At 40.4% G+C, this 19103-nt stretch overlaps 1 protein-coding gene and 1 long non-coding RNA gene across 2 annotated transcripts in view; one reads left to right on the top strand and one right to left on the bottom strand.

The window, feature by feature from the left end:
- kcnb1 (potassium voltage-gated channel, Shab-related subfamily, member 1) overlaps nt 1–19103 on the bottom strand; it is a 42245-nt gene that overhangs the window by 8865 nt on the left and 14277 nt on the right. The gene's annotated exons all lie outside the window — the stretch shown is intronic.
- LOC119886859 lies at nt 15710–16885 on the top strand. The gene is made up of 2 exons (XR_005441559.1): nt 15710–15792; nt 16479–16885. It is a non-coding gene; the product is annotated as an uncharacterized LOC119886859 (long non-coding RNA).

Below are 19103 nucleotides of genomic sequence, written 5' to 3'. Positions count from 1 at the left end.
AAAAGATAATTAATCAGAATGATTATATTTTTATAGGGTGATGATTTTATTTTTTTAGGTTTCTAGGGTGTGTTGTGTGATTAAGACATGATAGCACTACTGTTGGAAACAAATAAAGTAGAGCCTTTTATTTCAAACCCTAAATTCAGAAAACAGACTAAAGGCCAGTTTACCAAAATTACATAAAGTTACATTTTCTCTTCACTTAGAGGTATATAAACATGCAAATACTTTTTATTTACCCATGTTTTGACATACTAGCCACTGAGATTACGCTTGACACCCCAAGGAAGGTGAACAAAATTTTAACTGTGCTACTGAAAAATGTTGTGTCTTTGCTGAAATGTCACTCCGCATAATACACAGGCCTGTTAAGACCTCTTACTGGAACAGTTTTCATTTGAACTAGTCTTTAGAACTACCAAATAAACAGCCTATGAAAACTGCTCAAAGAGAGGTCTGTGCAATAGGAACAAGTAAGTAAAGTATCTCTTTTTTTCAATTAGATTAAAGTGTCTATAACACAATTTGGGTAAATAACCTGGGTTGTGTGGACAAAGGGAGATTTGTTGAGCTTCAGTTTTTGCTGTTTATAAAAATATGCAAATTCTAGTTTTAGAATTTAGGCAGTTTTATTTTTAAAGTTTTTTTCATTACTCTTAAAAATACCAATGGCAGGCATTGGCTACCCTGTGCATCCCATTGATAATAGTTTTATAGAGAGCATAATCCAGCAATATCATAAACTGACACATGCTCTGACATTCTGGTTTACAATCATTTTAATGCTTCTGCACATGTATTACACAACACACCATTACATATTTTGATTACTGACTAGACAAAGTTAAAGTTAAACTCAAAGTTTTATGTAACTGTGCCACCATAATGCACTTTTGTGGGAAGCTGACTATGGAGCAATGAACTCAGGTAGGGTAACGTGACAGGAGAGCATCTGCTCCTTTAGTGGAGCTAAAGTGAACCATAGTCTTCAGTTGTTATATTAACCCTGAATTACTAAAAGAAATCCTGACACAGAACCAAGCAGCACAACTTAGAGGTTGAGTGGGAGGTTGTAGCTGGAACGCAGAGCCTGTTTTGGCAATAGCCCACATGAATGAGGTCAGGAAGTTATATGATGAAATAAATCAGAGAATAGTTACATTTTTCTCACTAAAAATTAGTGCAGCTGAGAACACAATGCAGTGGAGGTATACAACATATTCATGATACACCCATGCAACATTTAATATAGTATAGTATAATATAATGTTTATGAAATTAATTATTTCAGTGTTATTCAATTTGAATCATAAAACAGTGCAAAATAAAATGTCCTCTTCCCTACTCTTGTTAAGCATAAACAAAACCTAATCCATGAACTGGATCTACTAGTTAAACACACAGTCACTTGTGTAAACAGACTGACTAAAGGCCAGTGTAGAGTACATGATGCAGGGTTTCCCTATATATTGTCCAGAGGAAATTAAAGCACGGCAGCAGAAATAGGGCAATAGCGACAGTTGTTAGGAGGTGACTGACAGTGCAGGCCTTGACAACGGCCTAATAATTTGTCCACTCCCCAGAGTAAAAGCAATGGCTAAAGAGGCAACCTTATCTACGACCAATCACGGCAGGAGGACACTGTTGCCATAGCGTCACGGCAGACATGAATAATGACCCTATCTGTTTATTTTCTTCCCCCTGTGCTTTTCTCCTCCTACCCTGGAGAAAATATATTTGAATCAAACACTTCAAGAGCAGAGAGGAGCTGGGGCCGAAGAGTGAAGGTGGAGCTGATGAGTGCAGCCCAGAAGTGGGGTGATATGCAGGGTGCAGCGCTGTCAAGGAATAGATAATGATGATGTTATTAAAGAGAAAAATATTTGTACAAAGAAAATAAGAGTGTATTTGGGTGTAAGGGTGTATTTCTCATGTGAGGTTATACCTTTCTTTGTTAAAAAACAACCTCTTGGGTACCAGACACAACAGACCTGTAATGAGTCAGAAAAGGAATGCAGACATGCTGCTAACACAAGCTTGGGAGATAGTAGCTACGGAAAGCAGTACAAAAAAAGGGCAGAGGTAATAGGATTGAGAAGCTATAAAAAGGTTGGTAATGAAGGCACACTGCTGCTGCAGTGTAACATTATGGTTATGAGGTCAAGTTCCGCTAGGAAACCCTGCACATTTCCCACTGGCCCATGTCCCTATTGACCCCGCCTCTACACACTGAACACTCTCTTACACTGCATTGCTTGTCTTTATCTCTTTCTGTCCTGGGTTGTTTAGTGTCATAGGGCACTAATTGCATCAAACTATTGCACTGTGAATTTGAGATAAACCTCTCGCACATAGACCGCAAACAAACACATGTCTAGGAAAAGATTGAATGGAGTTCCAGACACGATTTCAATGACATCAACACAATTACAGACTATTTATAGACTCTCAGTGGACCCAGGGGCACACACAACAAAAAAGGCGTTAATTATGGCCACACCTTAGATGGTGTCCTTTATGTCATGCAAGTTCGGTATGATGAATCCTTATTGCAACTAGATTTAATAGACACTCCCAGCGAATGCTCCTTGGTGGCCTACTAAAGGGAAGAACAGATGAAGGCAGGGGGATATTTATATCTAGAGGACAAGAAAAGGCAACATGTGTGTGCAAGCGATGAGAGAGAGAGAGAGAGAGAGAGAGAGAGAGAGAGAGAGAGAGAGAGAGACAGCAGATTGACAGCGGATTGACAGAAAATCCCACTGTGACTCTAAGCAAAGCCAGATCACACTGGGTCTCTCATGGCACATCGTTGTGTGGCTCAGCAGACAACAAAGCTCGCACAGACCCCCATCTTCTACAGGACAAGGTGACACCAACCCTCATTAGGCTGTTTGAAACAATATCCGGGACACAATTGGTGTGAATGACGCCCCCAAAAACTTTTCATAAAGCAGATGCAATCGTCAGCGTCACTTTTTGTGAACCAACCAATCACAGCCGGGATGTATGTGCTACAGCAAACTTGTGTTGAACTCATTCTTACGCATGAGTGACCATGATTAATAAGTTAGTACTTAGTACCAATTAGAGACTAACTACAATGTAGATAATTTTTCTGCACAAGGATTTAATGAATGAAAACAAGCCACAAAATAAATCTGCTGTATTGTTCAACTCAAATTATTATTATACTATTGTTTGAAATTATAATGAATATGTATAAAACAATGAACATTATACATTTTATGTAGGCTAATGTTCGCATAACATTATAATAATACACTAATTTATACTAGTTACTCCTCCAGGTTGTGGATAGTGCATTTGTAGTGGACAGATGTAAATTTAGCCGGAGCCATAGGCCTATGTGCTCCTTCTAGCCAGCCTCCTCCTAAGGGTGGATTCACACAAACCTTGTTTACTCCGGTTGACTCAAACCCCGGAGTGTTTACCCCCTGGGTGTGGTTCGTTTGGGCGGGTCGAACTCTGGTGCGGGCCAAATAACCATTCCCTGGTCCACCTGGAAGAGGTGGTCTCGGACTGCTGTCAAGTAAACTCTGGAGAGGTTCATTTCTGGTGTGAACCAGAGACGGGGACTCGAGTTTGAGACTCAGACTCAAGTTGCACTTATGTCGCACACACAGTGACCAGACTTGACTTGAGACTCGTCCTCAAAAGACTTGAGACTTGACTCTGACTTGAGGTGTGGGACTCGTGAACAATGTTTATTTTTTGGAAACGTCTGGTGAGCTTGCTGTTATTCCCCTCCCTGCTGTAACTATAACCTGCCTATGTAACACATACCTGCTGTGCATGTGTACACGTGAGAGAGGACAATAAACACCGGCAGCTGCTGTGCCATTCATCATAAACTTTGGCTTTAAAACTTCATACAACAAGACCCAAACAAAGAACGCAAAATATGTTGTAACCTGAGGTTAGTGAACATGTTTAGCTCAACACTGGCCATTTAACATTAGCTTGCTTCTTGCTTTAGCTATGACCTACCAGAGGTTAACTCCGACTGTCGTTCTTTATGAAAAGATGAATGAGCTTTTGTTTACAGGTTACAGATATTATTATTAATCATGCAACATTACATTTTTATTTAGTTAATGTCGCACTGGTTTGAGAGTCTGGGGGATTTGTTGACTTAAAAGCTGGGCATAAAATGCACAACTTTAGAAATCTTGTTGTTTTATTCCACCTCACACTGTCCGAGTAACTGTCTGTGATAAGCCAAAGCTCACGATGTAGGTTCTCACACTGTACGGTCAGATGGTCAGCCACGACCTGAGTGCTCACACTGTATGTGTATAAAACAGCCTATCAGCCCCTGCGGACTGTTCTGACTGTTCAATAAAGATTTATATGAATGCTCCAAGGGAAGTAGAAGTTTGTTTGTTAGCAATAATGCTAACAGAGCAGAAATGTGTTGCCTTGATCTGCTGTGTGCTAAAACATCTAAAAAAAACAGGCGCTGTTGTATATCGATATACCGGGGGGCTGGGAAGATGTGGACAGCATGGTATGTTAATTTTGCAGAGAGAATTGGAGGTAAACTAGCTACGTTTTACTGTGCAGATTGTTAACCTGATAGAGAGCGTGTTGCCATGGCACTTTCAGGAGTTGTTTACCACTTTACGTAGGCGCTGTGAGAAAAAAAGGCACTGATCGTGGGGAATCCACTCGTGTTTCTGCTTTAACTGTGCCACAGCCTGACGACGGCCGATCAAAATTTCAGATTGAAATTAAATGTCAGAAATTCATCCGACCGTCAGACAGCCTTTCAGGAGCAGTTAATCGCTCCTTGCTACCCCTTGTACACTGCATGGCAAACGACGTCTGACGAAGCCATAATTCTGCCAGACTCCAGAATGAGTTGTGCGGCTCGAAAACTGACGTAGTCATAGTGACGCCATGTTGAGTTTTTGCAACCAGGAAGTCCCCGGGAGTGACCATATTGTCCCCTGGTCTCTGTGGCAATTACATGCATGTATGTAGCCCTGTGACCGTCTCCTCTGAGTTACATATGGGATAGAAATAATTTCATATATGGAAGAAGGAATAAGCCTTCAGACATGACAGTCTAGAGACTACTGGCTCATACATTATACGCATACCAGAAATATTTCTGCTCTCCAGAGAAGCAATTTGCTCTGCCACCAGCTCTTGTAGAGATTTGATGGCCTGGTTTTATGTTGGTTGTGTACCAGCAGCTATGATTAATTTTCTTCATGCTACATTGGTTTTGTCAGGGTCGGGTCCATTCATCTGTATTCCCTGCACTCATCCAACAATGGTGGAACCTTGAACTCTGCACTTTTTTTTTACATAGACTGTGAAAAAAATGAGCAATATTATGAATCAGACCTTAAAATCACTGATGTGAACGTGAGCACTGAAATGAAAGAAATTAGTGGTCACAGAGGCACCAGCTAATAAAAACTTAAACATACAGGCTGAAGTATAATTTGTAGAACCTCTGAATCCTTTTGAGCAAACAAAAAAATCAAAGTGCACGTCGAATAAATGTGTCCCAAAGAAGGTTTCTGTCATTTTTAGGCAGTTGTGATCTTGCTGATGTATGTTATGTCATGTTTTTTTAAAGTTATTTCCTGTTTTATGTTGAAAGAGTCATTCCTCATGATTCAGTTGTTCGTTTGGTTCAGCCATCTCTGGTTCATCGGCAGTTCAGGTTAGTGTCTCACATTGTATTAAGTTTGGTGGCCTCTCAAGTAACAGTCCTATAATTCTGAGACCCCCAAATGCTCCAGCTGGCACCTTTCTCATTAGCAGCAACAGGAGCAACAGACACACTGCTGTGCTTTAGCAGTGGAGGCTCCTGTTCCTGAGTCCCTACACCATTGTCTCTTAACTCCACCAGCACTCACCGAGGGAGACACATAAAACCTACCTAATAATGAAAGGTAATACTCTTAACCTTCCACTCAACACTTGTACAGAGGGAGTTTTGGTTAATGTGTTTTTATTTTTAAGGTGACTAAATCCAGGTCTCGCTTGATCACTAAAATCCTCTTTGCTAGCTGGCTTTCCCATCATCCCCTGAGCCACGTCAGAGGCCACAGGAATACCATGCAACACTTTCCGTGCCTCAACTGCCAGCCACTGTCACCATGACAACCCCCTTGAAGCTCGACAGGAGGTGGCTACGTGGACCTGCTTGTGAAAAGCAAGTCTGACAGAGTCTCCTTCTCTCCCTCCCTCCCTTCCTCCCTTCCTCCTTCGCTCCTTCCTTCTATCCCTGATTTGTACCTTATTCAAAGCTCACCCAGCTTTGAACCATCTGTACTGCTGTAGTCTCTGTTCTATCTCTGGGTGTTTCTCTCATTTGTGTCAGATTGCTATTTGCATTTCAGGCTGTGCTGCCTTCTTTACATACGTCATGAGTCCAGTTCGTTAATGTGGGTCTGTGGTACTGTACATTTTTCATGGTTTTTAATGCTGTGTTCTTAAAAGTGCTCAATCACTAAGCTCCGTTCAGCCTTCAGAACTACCAGACACCATCTTCAGGCGTAGATGTGTGAATTGTATGGCACACTTTTGCTGCTATTTGATTTGATTGGACTAACAGGCATCACACAACCACAGTATTGATCTTCATCTTCATCAAGATGAAGATAGTGTGAGAGTAATAATATGAGCGTTAAATAATGTGGAATAATTCACACCCCGGATTCTGAATGTAGAAAGGCTCTGCCTCTCTGACTGTGAATGAGATGGGGTTTCCATGGAGACGGGAGGAGACTGTGTCTTCCACATTTGCCCCAGCATGATAGCTTACACACACACACACACACACACACACACACACACATTCGCAATGGCTCAGCTGTAGTCTCCCCACCCTACATCACTTCTGCTTGTAACTTTGAAGAGCAGAGGCACCGTTTATCTTAACCTCCCACATCTTGCCAAATGAATAAGCTGTACCTTGTGGCTCTTCAAGGTAGCTACAGCCAGTTCAGCTTTCTTCACAAATGCACAGGCCTGTTAGATGTATACTGGTGACTTATGATCATGACCTTGCTTCCCTAACGTTAAGGCTACTGCACTTCTGACCTCCTTTTTTGTGTCCTTTTTAATTGGCAGCTACTCCAGAAGGATTGGTCTCTATAAATATTACATGATGGTTAAGAGTCATTTGCTTAAATAATCTGCACATGTATTGGAAAAAAATGCAGCCCTGTACTGTATAATGACAAATAAACAACCTTGTACCTTATACCTTGAAAGTCACATTAGTATAATAGAATTATGTTTCTTTCAGACCAGTGAATTATATGAAATTTAATTAAGTTACATTACAGGCCCTTTGACTTTGCTTCAGAATATTTGCAATATTCTGCTTATTCTGTTGCAATGGACATTTAGATGTGATAATTTAAATGATCCTCAACATTCAATAATACCTGCAATATTGTATATGGTATTAGCGTTTATTTATTTTCTTATCTTTATTTAGCCCCCTAAAACACTACATACTTTGAGGTCATAGCAAAGTCTGAAAGAAGCCATTTTTGGGGCCTTATTCAAACTTTCCCAAACTCATGCAGTGCTTGCATGCACAAAGTGCACCACAACCCCTATTCAGTAAACTACTAATGTAGGTAGGAAATCTATGCCTGGACCATCCATCTCCTGAATGAATCCCACCTCATCTCCTCTCCCTCTCAATTATTCATGCATTTCAGATGAAGAAGAGAATCCAGACTCAGCATCTATATTTAAACTCTTGCTAGTCCATGGTGGCTGTATAAATAGAAACAGTATAGGGTCTGGTCTGGCACACCAAAGGAGGCTGTTTTCATTAGGAGTTTCAACTTGGAGTACGCAGCATTTGTAAGGACTGGAAGGAGATGAAATACAGCTTAGTCAGTGTTGTGTAGAGGCATTTCTAGATTGAGGAAATATCATAGAGCAGTCATAGAGGTAAGGGAATGTGTGGAAAAAGCTTAGACGGTTTCTGCTGTCCATTGTATCTAAAAATAAAATATCATATTATCCCCACTGCACAAACTAGCCTGCCCTTAGCAAAGGTGAACAGACACACATTGACTTATGTATCTGATATAGAAGATACTAGATATATAAAAAGGAAAGTCTATCACATTGTTTACAGATATTTCTTCTATGTAGTCTAATAATAAATGTATGATGCAGTTCACGCAGTCTTGCAGTACATGATTTTTTTTACTACAGAAATCAGAGAATGTCACAATATACTCTGCAGACAGCAGCACAGTGGGAAAATGTAAACACGAGCGAAGCATTGATTTGAAATGCAAAGAGACACACACCACCCCTCTGTACGCACACGTACACACAGTCAATCCACAATGATGCTGCAGGTCTAAGCATCACATAAATGACAGTTGCCATGGTGATAGTGACAGTGAACTTTTAAACATTTTAGTGACGGCAGTGAAAGGGAAATAAAGGAGAGAAATGGGGAGAGCACAAAACAGAGCATCAGTGACCTACAGAACCATGTCAGTGTCACATGTTCTGCTCACTAGAGCAAGAGCAGTACAAAACAAGATTACTCTTAATCCTGGACTCACACACATGCTTACAGCAGATACTCTTACTTACTAACAGCGTAACATTACACTCAGTCCATATTTCACTGTCTGTGAGAGCTCAGATCAGTGGCCATTCAGGGTCAGTGCTGTTAATCCCTTTGAGAGTTATACTCAGATTAACATGCAAATCCTTCAAGTTTTGGTAATTGGAGAGCTAAACATGTGGTTTTTGAGCTTAAATCAGCCACTGTTGTATTGGTCCAGACTAAATTCAATAGCCATCCTGACTGTGACAACGTGAGTAAATCAGTGGATAATGTTTTCTGAGGTACAATCCCAAATTATTTTCCTATGCATAAGGAATGTGCATTAGAGCCACAGGACTGTTGGGGTCTGGGTTAAAGGAAAGGCTAGTGCGCTTGCTCTTTGAGCTGCACAGATGCGGAAACTATGTGGAAGATCTGGGTAATTTTATACCAGGAAATTGATATTGCAGGCTAAATTGACAACTGTCGCTGGAAGATTTGATCAGCCTATTAAGTAACTATTAAGCTAACATTAGCTCTGTGAGTTGGTTGTAAATGCCACCTCTGGCTGGCTTTTTAAGGTTTCCAGCTTACTCGTTTTACAAGGCCAGTCTTACGATAAGGAAAAATTACAATCAAATTGTTATCTTTTTCTAACATAACCCTATTTAGCTGCCTATGTTTCATAGTACAAACGAGACAGAAATGATATTCTTTCACATTTTCAAACAGTATTTTGATTTTAATATCACAACACATAACCTGGATATTCTTATTTGCTTACATTAGAGCAGACATACACCCTGTTTATTCCATTCCTCACAATTTTTCCATTTGTATGTTTGGTTTTGAAAAAGGCTAAAAAAAGCAGAAAACTCTCATTTTATTACAACCCCATGTACACTGCTTCAGCATGTGGAGAACTTGACAGACCTGCAGAGCCTAGTTATGGCTGCTAAGCTGTGATGACAATCACTGTTAAGGGGAGGGCTGGTAAATTTGAATGTAGAAGCATTTGTAATACCTGATGACAGGAAAGAATGCAGTATGAAACAATACTGGACATGTGGTGTGTGTGTGTGTGTGTGTACAGAGTGTGTGTGACTGCACTTGGGAAGTAGTCCCCAGGCCAGGTGAAAGTGCTCATCAAGGAGACAGGCTTCTCACACCACTTGTCAAGTGCTTTTTCCCTACTTTCACAAGCAGCCGTTGGCTTGATGAAGGTTTCTCCTTCACCTTTTAGTGGATTCTATTTCTGCCTCTGGCCTTCACTCTTCCCTCAAAGTCATTCATTCACTTCAGCACACAACCTGCACAGTGGAGTGAAATCCTCCAATGAGGAAAGCTGCAACAGCTACAAGTGGAGCAGCGGCTGGACCTGAGAGCACTGATTTATAGAGACTGTTGTTCTGTGCACACATACAGGTGTTGATGATTGGATGTTTGTGTAAGAAATGGTAAAGGAAAAAAATTAACAAATCACATATCTTCTGTATTCCATAAACTGCATTGCACAGATATAAAATGCCATGACAACACCTCAGCTTTTAAGTTCATACTGGTCGGCAGCAGAAAGAAAAAACAGTACAACATGTGTAAATATATTGAAATGGAGCAAAGCTTGCTAGCTAATTCAGGTGGACAATCCAAGTTTTGCTGATACACTCAAACTCTACTTGATGCAACGTACAGAATATCCAATGCACCCTCTGCTAGGTAGTCTGCTGTGTATCTTATCTGACAGTGCTCTGTCCACTGCTCTGCTCTGCTCTGCTCTTGCTGCCCCCCTCATTTGCAAACACTACTGTAACACTGATGCAAACACTTGCCACTGCAGCTGCTGCTCATATAACACTTCCTAAACTCCATCTCCAGCTGCAGGGTCTGATTCTAAGTTACTCTGGAGGAGAGTTTATTATTGACACTCCCCAACATTTGCTGTGCTGAGCTTGTGGCAGTAGAGGCCTAAGCTTGGACACCAAATAAGTATTGAGTGTACTCTGTATTAACATAAAATAAATCCATTCCACAGACAGAAGTGGTTATTTTCCACTTCATTGGACATTGTGCGATGGAGAAAGTGGGGAATGACATATGACAAAGGTCCCATGTTGGATCCATAGACTGACTAAAAGAAGTGGATGTAGGCACGGTGACTTCACCCATTGGTTTGTGGATTACCGTTCTGAAGCCTAGAGTTAGGCATTTTGGCTGTCGCTATCTTGGGTTTTTGGAACCAGAAGTGACCATATTTGGATGAGAGTGTAGAGCTAGATACCTTGGTTAGCAAGGTGCATCTGTAATTCAAGTAAACTTTCAATCAAATTACAATTTTTCTATTAACTTTCATGAACTGAAAACATACTATCAAAGTTCAAATTTCTTCGACAGAAACACCAACAGCACCCAAAAACATTTTAACAACAATTCTATCTATCCTGATTGACAGGTCTTTAACTCAATGTGGTGTATTTTTTTCAGCATTCCAAGTGCCATAAAAAATGATGAGAGTTAATGATGCTCACGCAAGTTCACAGTCATCATTTGCAAACAGATACCTTCAGTTTACCATTCTTTTAGCTTGTAACAAAGCCTGTGAACCTTTCGGGAATTGTAGATTTAGAGGAGATTGAACATTAACTTGACCGTGATGGTTTCAAAATTGACTAAAAAAGATGTTCTGGGGTAAGCTAACCCATCTGGGGAATCGTTGCATTTCTTTGGATAAGTTAAATTTGTGTTTTGTTTGCTAATCAGTAAGTAATCTAAGACAGCATTTACATATAAATGGAAACAAATTATATGTAAACTCTTAGATTTAAGTTTATACCCTTGAAAACTTGGCATTAAACTTAATTCTTCTATCTTTTGTTTAAGATTCCAAACTTTAATTCTGCGTTCACACCAATGATAGCACTATTCATAGTACTTTATAGGGTTTTCATTTTTTTAAATGTGACCACTGTTTTGGTTTCCAGCAAAATTCATCTTCCATCTAGCATTATGCTACTTTACGATTTACTTGGTACCTTGTATACCTCGTAGCGTTTACAGTAAACCACATCATACATTTGCATATGATTCAGATTGTGACAGTCGTTGAGAGCACTCTCACTCTTGAGGGTTAGCACTGATTCAGGAAAGCTGGCAGAGTTTCCATTCGAATCACTAACTCTGTCTTTCTGTCTTAGGGAGCATACAAGTCTATGAGTGAGACTGCATTTCACTGGACAGAGTGACCTCTATGTCACTCTAACCGTAAGACTAAAACCACCACATCTTCAATAAAATATACTAGCTGCTGCACTGCCAAGGTTCCTCTTTTCCATAGGGGAAAGGTCACGAAGCACATAATGTATATGGACTCATGTTGAGAAGACACAGACTGTTGTTTTCATTCATTTTGCTGTGCAGAAAATTGAGCTAAGACATTAAAGCATTGCATAAACCTATTTGTCCGTGTTCAAATCGTATTATATAGTATTCTCATAATACTACATATTTTATGATTATTTTAACCATGTGTGTCCCAGAATGATTTTGATATGTGTATTGAGTTAGAAGATTTGTATCATTGATGCTGAACTTTTGTTTTCTGCCCTCATAGCAGAAACAAAATAATAATAAGATGCTTTAGTTCCTTTAGCCTCTGGGAATGTGGGTGATTGCCCCGCATAATGAGCCTCGTTTTTATTATGAAAAGTGATTATCAAAGTCTATAACTTGAATTTTGTGGATTTTTCAGGTTCTCACATTTATATTAAATCAACTTATATAATCTTTCTTGCACCTCAGCACATTTCAGTACCTTCAATGTGCTTACATGCAGACTAATACCTAATTAGTAGTCTGGGCACAGTAAAGTAAGCATCCTTTTTATATCCATTTTTATAGTAATATTAACAACACTCTTTTTATTAACAAAAACTCTTATCCCATTTATTACATCTGAATATAAAGCCCATGTAAATGATTCCAGTTGTGGTTTTATTATCACACTAAGAATATTTTGTTTTTTCATAAATACAGCAATATTTCTGTGTGTGATGTGAAGGTCCAAACAGCATAACCTAAATTTGACTTCATAATTAAACTTTAATGACCTTAATGTGTATCATTTGGAAAGTGAAAATATTTATTAAAATCTGCTGTCATATAAGGCCAAACAGACACAATCTGCTAACAAAGTCCCATATCTATATGACACAAAAATGTAAACAATATATTTTTGTTTAGATTAGATTCTTTATTGTCCTTTTCAGGAAATTTGTTTCTACTATCTGTACCTACATTACCTCACATATAAACAAAATGAACATACCTACCAACATGCTGTATATCCGTACATTTTATACACAAATTGACACCAAACCAAACATACTTTTTTACTTAGCAAGTACTTTGCAAAATGGCTTTCCTGTGAGTATGTTGAAATAGGCTGAACAGTAAAGAAGGATGAGTTGAATTATAGAGAAGCAGCAGAAGGTGGGTTGCAACCGAAAGGGATTTGAGAATATGGATGGCAGAGAGTCTTTGTTGGCAGTGTTTGAAAGTGTCTGTGGTATGTTGATCAAATTTCAAATTTGACAACAATATTACAGTGTCATACATTGACAACCCAGCATTGAAAGTGTTCTCCCCACAGGCTAAGGAATATTCAACTATCATCAGCTGCTAGATTCTGTCTTTCCCTTGGTCATAAACATACTTCTTTGGTTTCTCTAGCTCAGATTCAGCGTCCATGCATCACAGTACTTTTCTTGTTCATTTTTAGTCTCCAACACTCCAACACTGCAGATCTCTGTGTTTTTCTCCCTTTTGCTCCTCAGGCTTCTTCCTTTTGGATACAGTGAAGTCTTAAGGTGCGTTCCCACCGAAAGCGAATCCAGCGTCAGTCAATGCAAAGACGCAAATTCGTTCCGGGTGGCGCGAATGAGGCGTTTGTCGTGCAATTCGCGCGAGTTCAAATTTTTCAACTTGGGCGAGAAATTCACTTGACGCGATGTTGCGAAAGCCTACCAGTGGTGAGATTGTCCAAACATCACCGGTGACTTCGGAGCGTTGTACGAGAGTTCTGCTGGGCTACTACTTCATATTTATATAAAAAGTGGACATTACTTGGTGAAAAGAAAGCGAGGAAGTTGAACTACCTGTTGAGTTCAGAAAATGTCTGTCTGTAACTTTATTCCAGCTATTGTTGTACTTTACTGTGAACAGGTCAGCATAGCATAGCCCAGCTCCATCCGAACTCCATTCAGAAAACAAACATTTTAAAAGTTGTTGTCTTGCTGACTTGCTGACAGACCTGACAAAGCATGAATTCATATGTCTAACAAAACGGCATCATATTTGTAGTTATTTTGGCATCAGTTTGATCCGTTTATTGCAATTAAATCACAGCAAAGGTTTTCTTTGGTTTATATAGCTGTAGTATCCGCGGGCTGTTTATTTACTTAAAACGCGTTGTGTGTGAAAACTCAAAATGTCCAACAGTCAAACTCGCCTGAGTAAAGCGAGGCGAATATTAAATTCGCTTTCAGTGTGAACACACCTTTAGTGTCTTTCGCTCAGTGCTCACATAACAGCTCAACTCCAAATTCAATGAACAAAGGAGCTGTATAGCTCTGCAGTGGCAATACACCATTACTGACCACCTCCATTGTCTTTTCATCCACCAGTGACAAAATCATTTAAAACATTTTTAATACATTTTTATTTTTCAACAAATCTGTGCAATCACATTTCATGAATTTCAGGATTATTGCTATGATGACTACATTTTTGTAACTCATGACACACCTACTGCCTTTACTAAACCAATTCTGCAGCGGTGGAGCATCCTAGTAGTGCTCTAGTGCAAGCCTGGAAAGCTGAGATGACACTACAAATCCTGAACTATCCACTATAAAGTGCTGACATGACTTGAAAAATACTCATAAACATGACTCAACCACTAGAGAATCAGACCTCTGCACGTTAACAGTGAACAGTTAAAATATGCAGCACGAAATTAAAACAGCTTCCAAATAGTCCTAAACTCTTTCCAAAACCTCTGTCCTGTGGCTTAGCCTTTCTATTCTTGGTCATATCACCAGCACTGTTGTGTTTCATCACATACCTCTAACACATCAAATGATCATTACCACCGCCAATGTGGTTATGTGGTCACCTCTGTTTGTTTGTTTTTTTGTGGCTGAACCAGGGTGACATTTGAACATTCATTCTCCTCAGAGGAATAATCATTTTTTTTTAGAAACCCCCATGACCTTTTCTCTATTGCTACCATCAGCTGCGTCGTTAGCCCTGGGCTTTTTTGAAAAGCCCCGGATCTCAGAAGGATTTTTAAAAATCAAACAACAAAAGGCCGAAAATTGAACATTACTCGCTTAACTAACGTTACGTGCGCGGGAGCGAGCGAGAGAGGGAGATAGATTGTTATTATTTATTCTCCTGCAACTTAGCAGAGAATAAGATGATCCAGCTGTAACTCTGTGTATGTCCTCTCCACCTGAAGGGGCTGTGAGCTGCACTTTATCAGAGGCTCTGAAATTAACTTGTGTGGATTTGTGGTCAGGTTAATCACCTGATAGGCATAGGAGGCATTATACAAATCTCATTTCAAAATCTATGTTTTTGTTTTGTCAAAAATGATTAACAGTGGGGTTTTGCCCTGGCAGCACGTGAGATGGTTGATATCCCATTATTTTTGCAATGTCAATAATATCAACAAGATATTAAGTGTCATTAAATTGACATGGTCTATCTATAGCCACGATTTAGCTGTTATTTGGAAAGGCTACGTGTAGTCTGCTTTTAGCCCTGTTTCAGACCAAATAGGTTACATGTAGTTTTCACCCGATGCAGCTGTTGAGGTGCGTGACATCATATCATCAAATGCAAGTAAACGTTTGAAACATTTAAATTATCTTTATTTTTGCTGTAACGTTCACTGCAGTAACTGCACTTTCATTTTAATTTAAAACAAAATGCAATTACTATTTTCAACCGCTAGATGGCAGCTGTAGCCCTACTGACACATGACTACTGGCAACGCGAGACTTGAAAGTTAGTATACATCAGGGACGGCTAGATCTCGCGATAAAGACATCCGCCATTTTTAAACGAGGGATACGTTACGATGTCGGCCTTTAAGCGAGCAACGGGCGAGAGTTTACTGCAAACACTGGAAGCGAAAATACATTTACTTTGGTCTTGTAAGTATCTGGGTCTTTGTTTGACATGTCTTCATTATTTATCTAAATTATTTGTTAACGTGTAGGAACCGGGACATTTCAGCGGGTAACATATAGTAAGGCACGTTGTGGTTAACTTAACATGCTGCATGCAAGTGTAACTTAACGTTACTCCATGATACCCACGGGTTTCCTCGTGCCCTTAAAAACTCTTACATTATATTATCTGAATTCAGAAGGGGTGAACATAAAACATGCACAACCTTACCTATTATAATTTGTAATGAAAGCCACACATATTTTACTCACTAGATCATTACGAAATGAAAATATGAGTTTTTGACTTTTGACACTAAATATTTATTGCAAATTCTCCAGCATACAGTCAGCAAAGACAACAATAAATATTCAGAACAGAACACTTACATTCACCACACATAGCTCTCTCAAAAGAATAAAAGCAACTTTCTCTATTTGGTTGTTCTAATGCAACATGGCTAAAACATGTGTCCTGTTCGAGTATCTTTATATTTTCCATAGAGATAAATGGGTCAGTAATAAATACTTTTAAATTGAAAAGGAAAAAAACTTTATAAATATACTCTTATGTTTTCATTTAAAATCATTTGATGATAGTAGTCATGTCTTATGGGAAAACAGTCAAATTATAATGTTTACTTATATTCATATTCTTACATATTAAACAGTTCCAGATCCCATTTACCCGAGAGACTGGCGCCAACCGAGAGACCCATCTGATGCTCTTGCTGCATCAAGTAGCAGCGTAGATGAAGATCTAGATTTGGATGTAGCCAACCAATTTATTTTATCATTATTTATGTTTTTAATACCGTATGTTGTTAAAATTGTTTGTATTTTCATATATATATATATGAACTGTTTTGTATTTATAATATTTTAGCAATAATTCCTTCAATGTTGTAGCCTATTATCTTAAGTTGCCTACGTTGTAATCCTTTTTCTTAATAAAATCTTTATATTTAATTTGTTTGGACAGATTACCATTTATTTAGAACCTGTTATGTTTGAGTAAAAACAGTCCTTTAGCCACTATTCTGTTGTCTATTAAAGGTAGATATGTAGTCATTTAAAAGCTGTGTATTTGGTCTATTCTTGGGCTATGGTTAGACATCTACCAAACTTTCACAGACAGCCCAAATTCAGCCCTGTTTTAGCCTAGAATGATTTTCAACGTCTATTAGACATCTATATGTAGTCGTTCAATAGTGGTCTGATGACTAGACTATTTTTGGGCTATGTTTAGATGTTTTTTATGTTTTAGCCCAGACGTCTGGGCCCTGTTTAGACATCTATTAGACGTCTTTTAACCGTGAAATTGCTTGCTGGGTGGCTCTGGTGATTTCAGAGCTGGTTCATATAGGATGTGGTTTAGCTACTAAGTGACCAGTCAATCACTCACACACTCCACATCAGTCGCAGACAAAATGTATAGAAATGTTGAGGGAGAAAAAAAAAGTTGCTCGACACCGGTGCAGCTTCTTCTTGTGTGCTGCTGTTCTAGCTGAAGGCAGCAGTGATGATGTCTGCAGCAGGGGTGGGTACATCTAATGTAGGAAGTTAATTTCGCTACATTTTCCATTAATACCTTTTATGACTTAACCAGTCTGTAATCTGCATTTTGCTTCATTTACCGATATGAGCTGTCATCCAGGCTGTGTGCGCACAGTTAGGCAGTAAAGCGCTGGTCGGGCGCTTGCCACAGTCACACAGCTGGGCAGATGCAAACATTTAGAAAATCAGGCAAATATCTTTTCAGTTTAAGGCTTTATTGTTACTACTAATACAACTTAAATCTAGTGAGCGCACACCATGGCACTGGTGGCCTGTTGGAAAGCAGCCGGGTGGCTCTTTCACGAGCCAGCAAGTGAAATACTTTCACTTTCCATTAACGCCGCATTAAAAGCGTCTTTAGTCTCTGCAGAGCAAAGACTACACACTGTAAGATCTATGTCAGACGAGCACTGCATTGATTGAGATATATTAAAAGTGTCCTGTTGTTGAACAGAGCATCGCTTTGGACATTACCCTGTTTCTTTTCTTTAATACATATCTGTTACTATTTGTTTTATAGTGATGTCCGATGGTGAGTCCATAAACAGAATGTCGCCGGTGAAACGTCTCGGGTTACATATTTAACCCTTGTTCCCCGAGAAGGGGAACGAGACACTGCGTCAGTGACAACATTATAGGAACGCCTCTGGGCGTGGCAGGGCTGAATTATGAATGAAACTACTCCAATTCTATTGGTGTTGCTAGAATGGTAGCGTGTGACGGTGTAACTGGAGGCGTATATAAGCACGCCGGCACACAGGACACATTAGCTCTTTGCTATGAAGCAAGGCACCCCAGGCGAGGTGAGGTGTGGTGGACCGACGCAGTGTCTCGTTCCCCTTCTCGGGGAACAAGGGTTACATACGTAACACGAGACGTTCCCCTTCGAGGGAACTCGAACTGCGTCGGTGACGACACTATGGGAACGAGATACCCACTAGGCTGCGCCAAACCCCTGCCTGCCCCCAGCGTGCAGAAACCTGTAGGCACGACTAAGAGGAGAGTGCACGGGTGCCGGGTGCAGAAGGAAGGTCCAGACTGTAAAACCGGATAAAGTGTGAGGAGTGGCCCAGCCAGCTGCCTCACACAAATCCTGGAGCGAAGCCCCTGTGAGGAGGGCCCTAGAGGCCGCCATGCCTCGAGTAGAGTGTGCCCCCACGGCCATAGGTGAAGGAAACCCGTTTAGAAGCACACCAGCAACTGGTCTGCTTTCCTCCACTGGGAAGACCTCAGAGTGTAAATACTCAGTGCTCTGACAGGGCAGAGCAGATGAAGTCTCCCGTCCTCCGCCGTCACATGGGGTGGGGGATGAAACGCCTGCAGCACCGTGGACCCTGCCAAACTGGATGGAACCTTAGGGACATAGCCCGGACAGGGGTGCAGGATGGCTCTGACCCTCCCCGGGGCAAATTCCATGCATCGAGGAAAAACCCGAAAGTGCCTGGAGATCCCCCACCCTCCTCAAAGAGGTGATGGCGAGGAGAAAGGCCATCTTAAGGGTCAGGTGCTTGGCCTCAGCCGACTCCAGGGGTTCGAAGGGGGCCTCAGCCAGCGCTTCGAGAACCACTGCCAGGTCCCAAGTGGGAACCTTGGAACGAGTCATGGGTCTCATCCTCCGGGCTCCACGGAGGAAGCGCACGACCAGTGGAACCTCCCCAAAGGCCCATCCCTCAGAGGGGCGTGGAACGCTGCAATGGCAGCCACATACACCTTGAGCGTGGACGGGGAAAGGCCAGCAG

Source organism: Micropterus salmoides, unplaced genomic scaffold (assembly GCF_014851395.1).
Source record: "Micropterus salmoides isolate LMB-PRFRI ecotype aquatic unplaced genomic scaffold, ASM1485139v1 Ms_hic_scaffold_4, whole genome shotgun sequence".
NCBI classification, from domain to species: Eukaryota; Metazoa; Chordata; class Actinopteri; order Centrarchiformes; family Centrarchidae; genus Micropterus; species Micropterus salmoides.
Note: the sequence above shows the minus strand (reverse complement) of the source record. Positions and strands in the feature narration are given on the sequence as shown.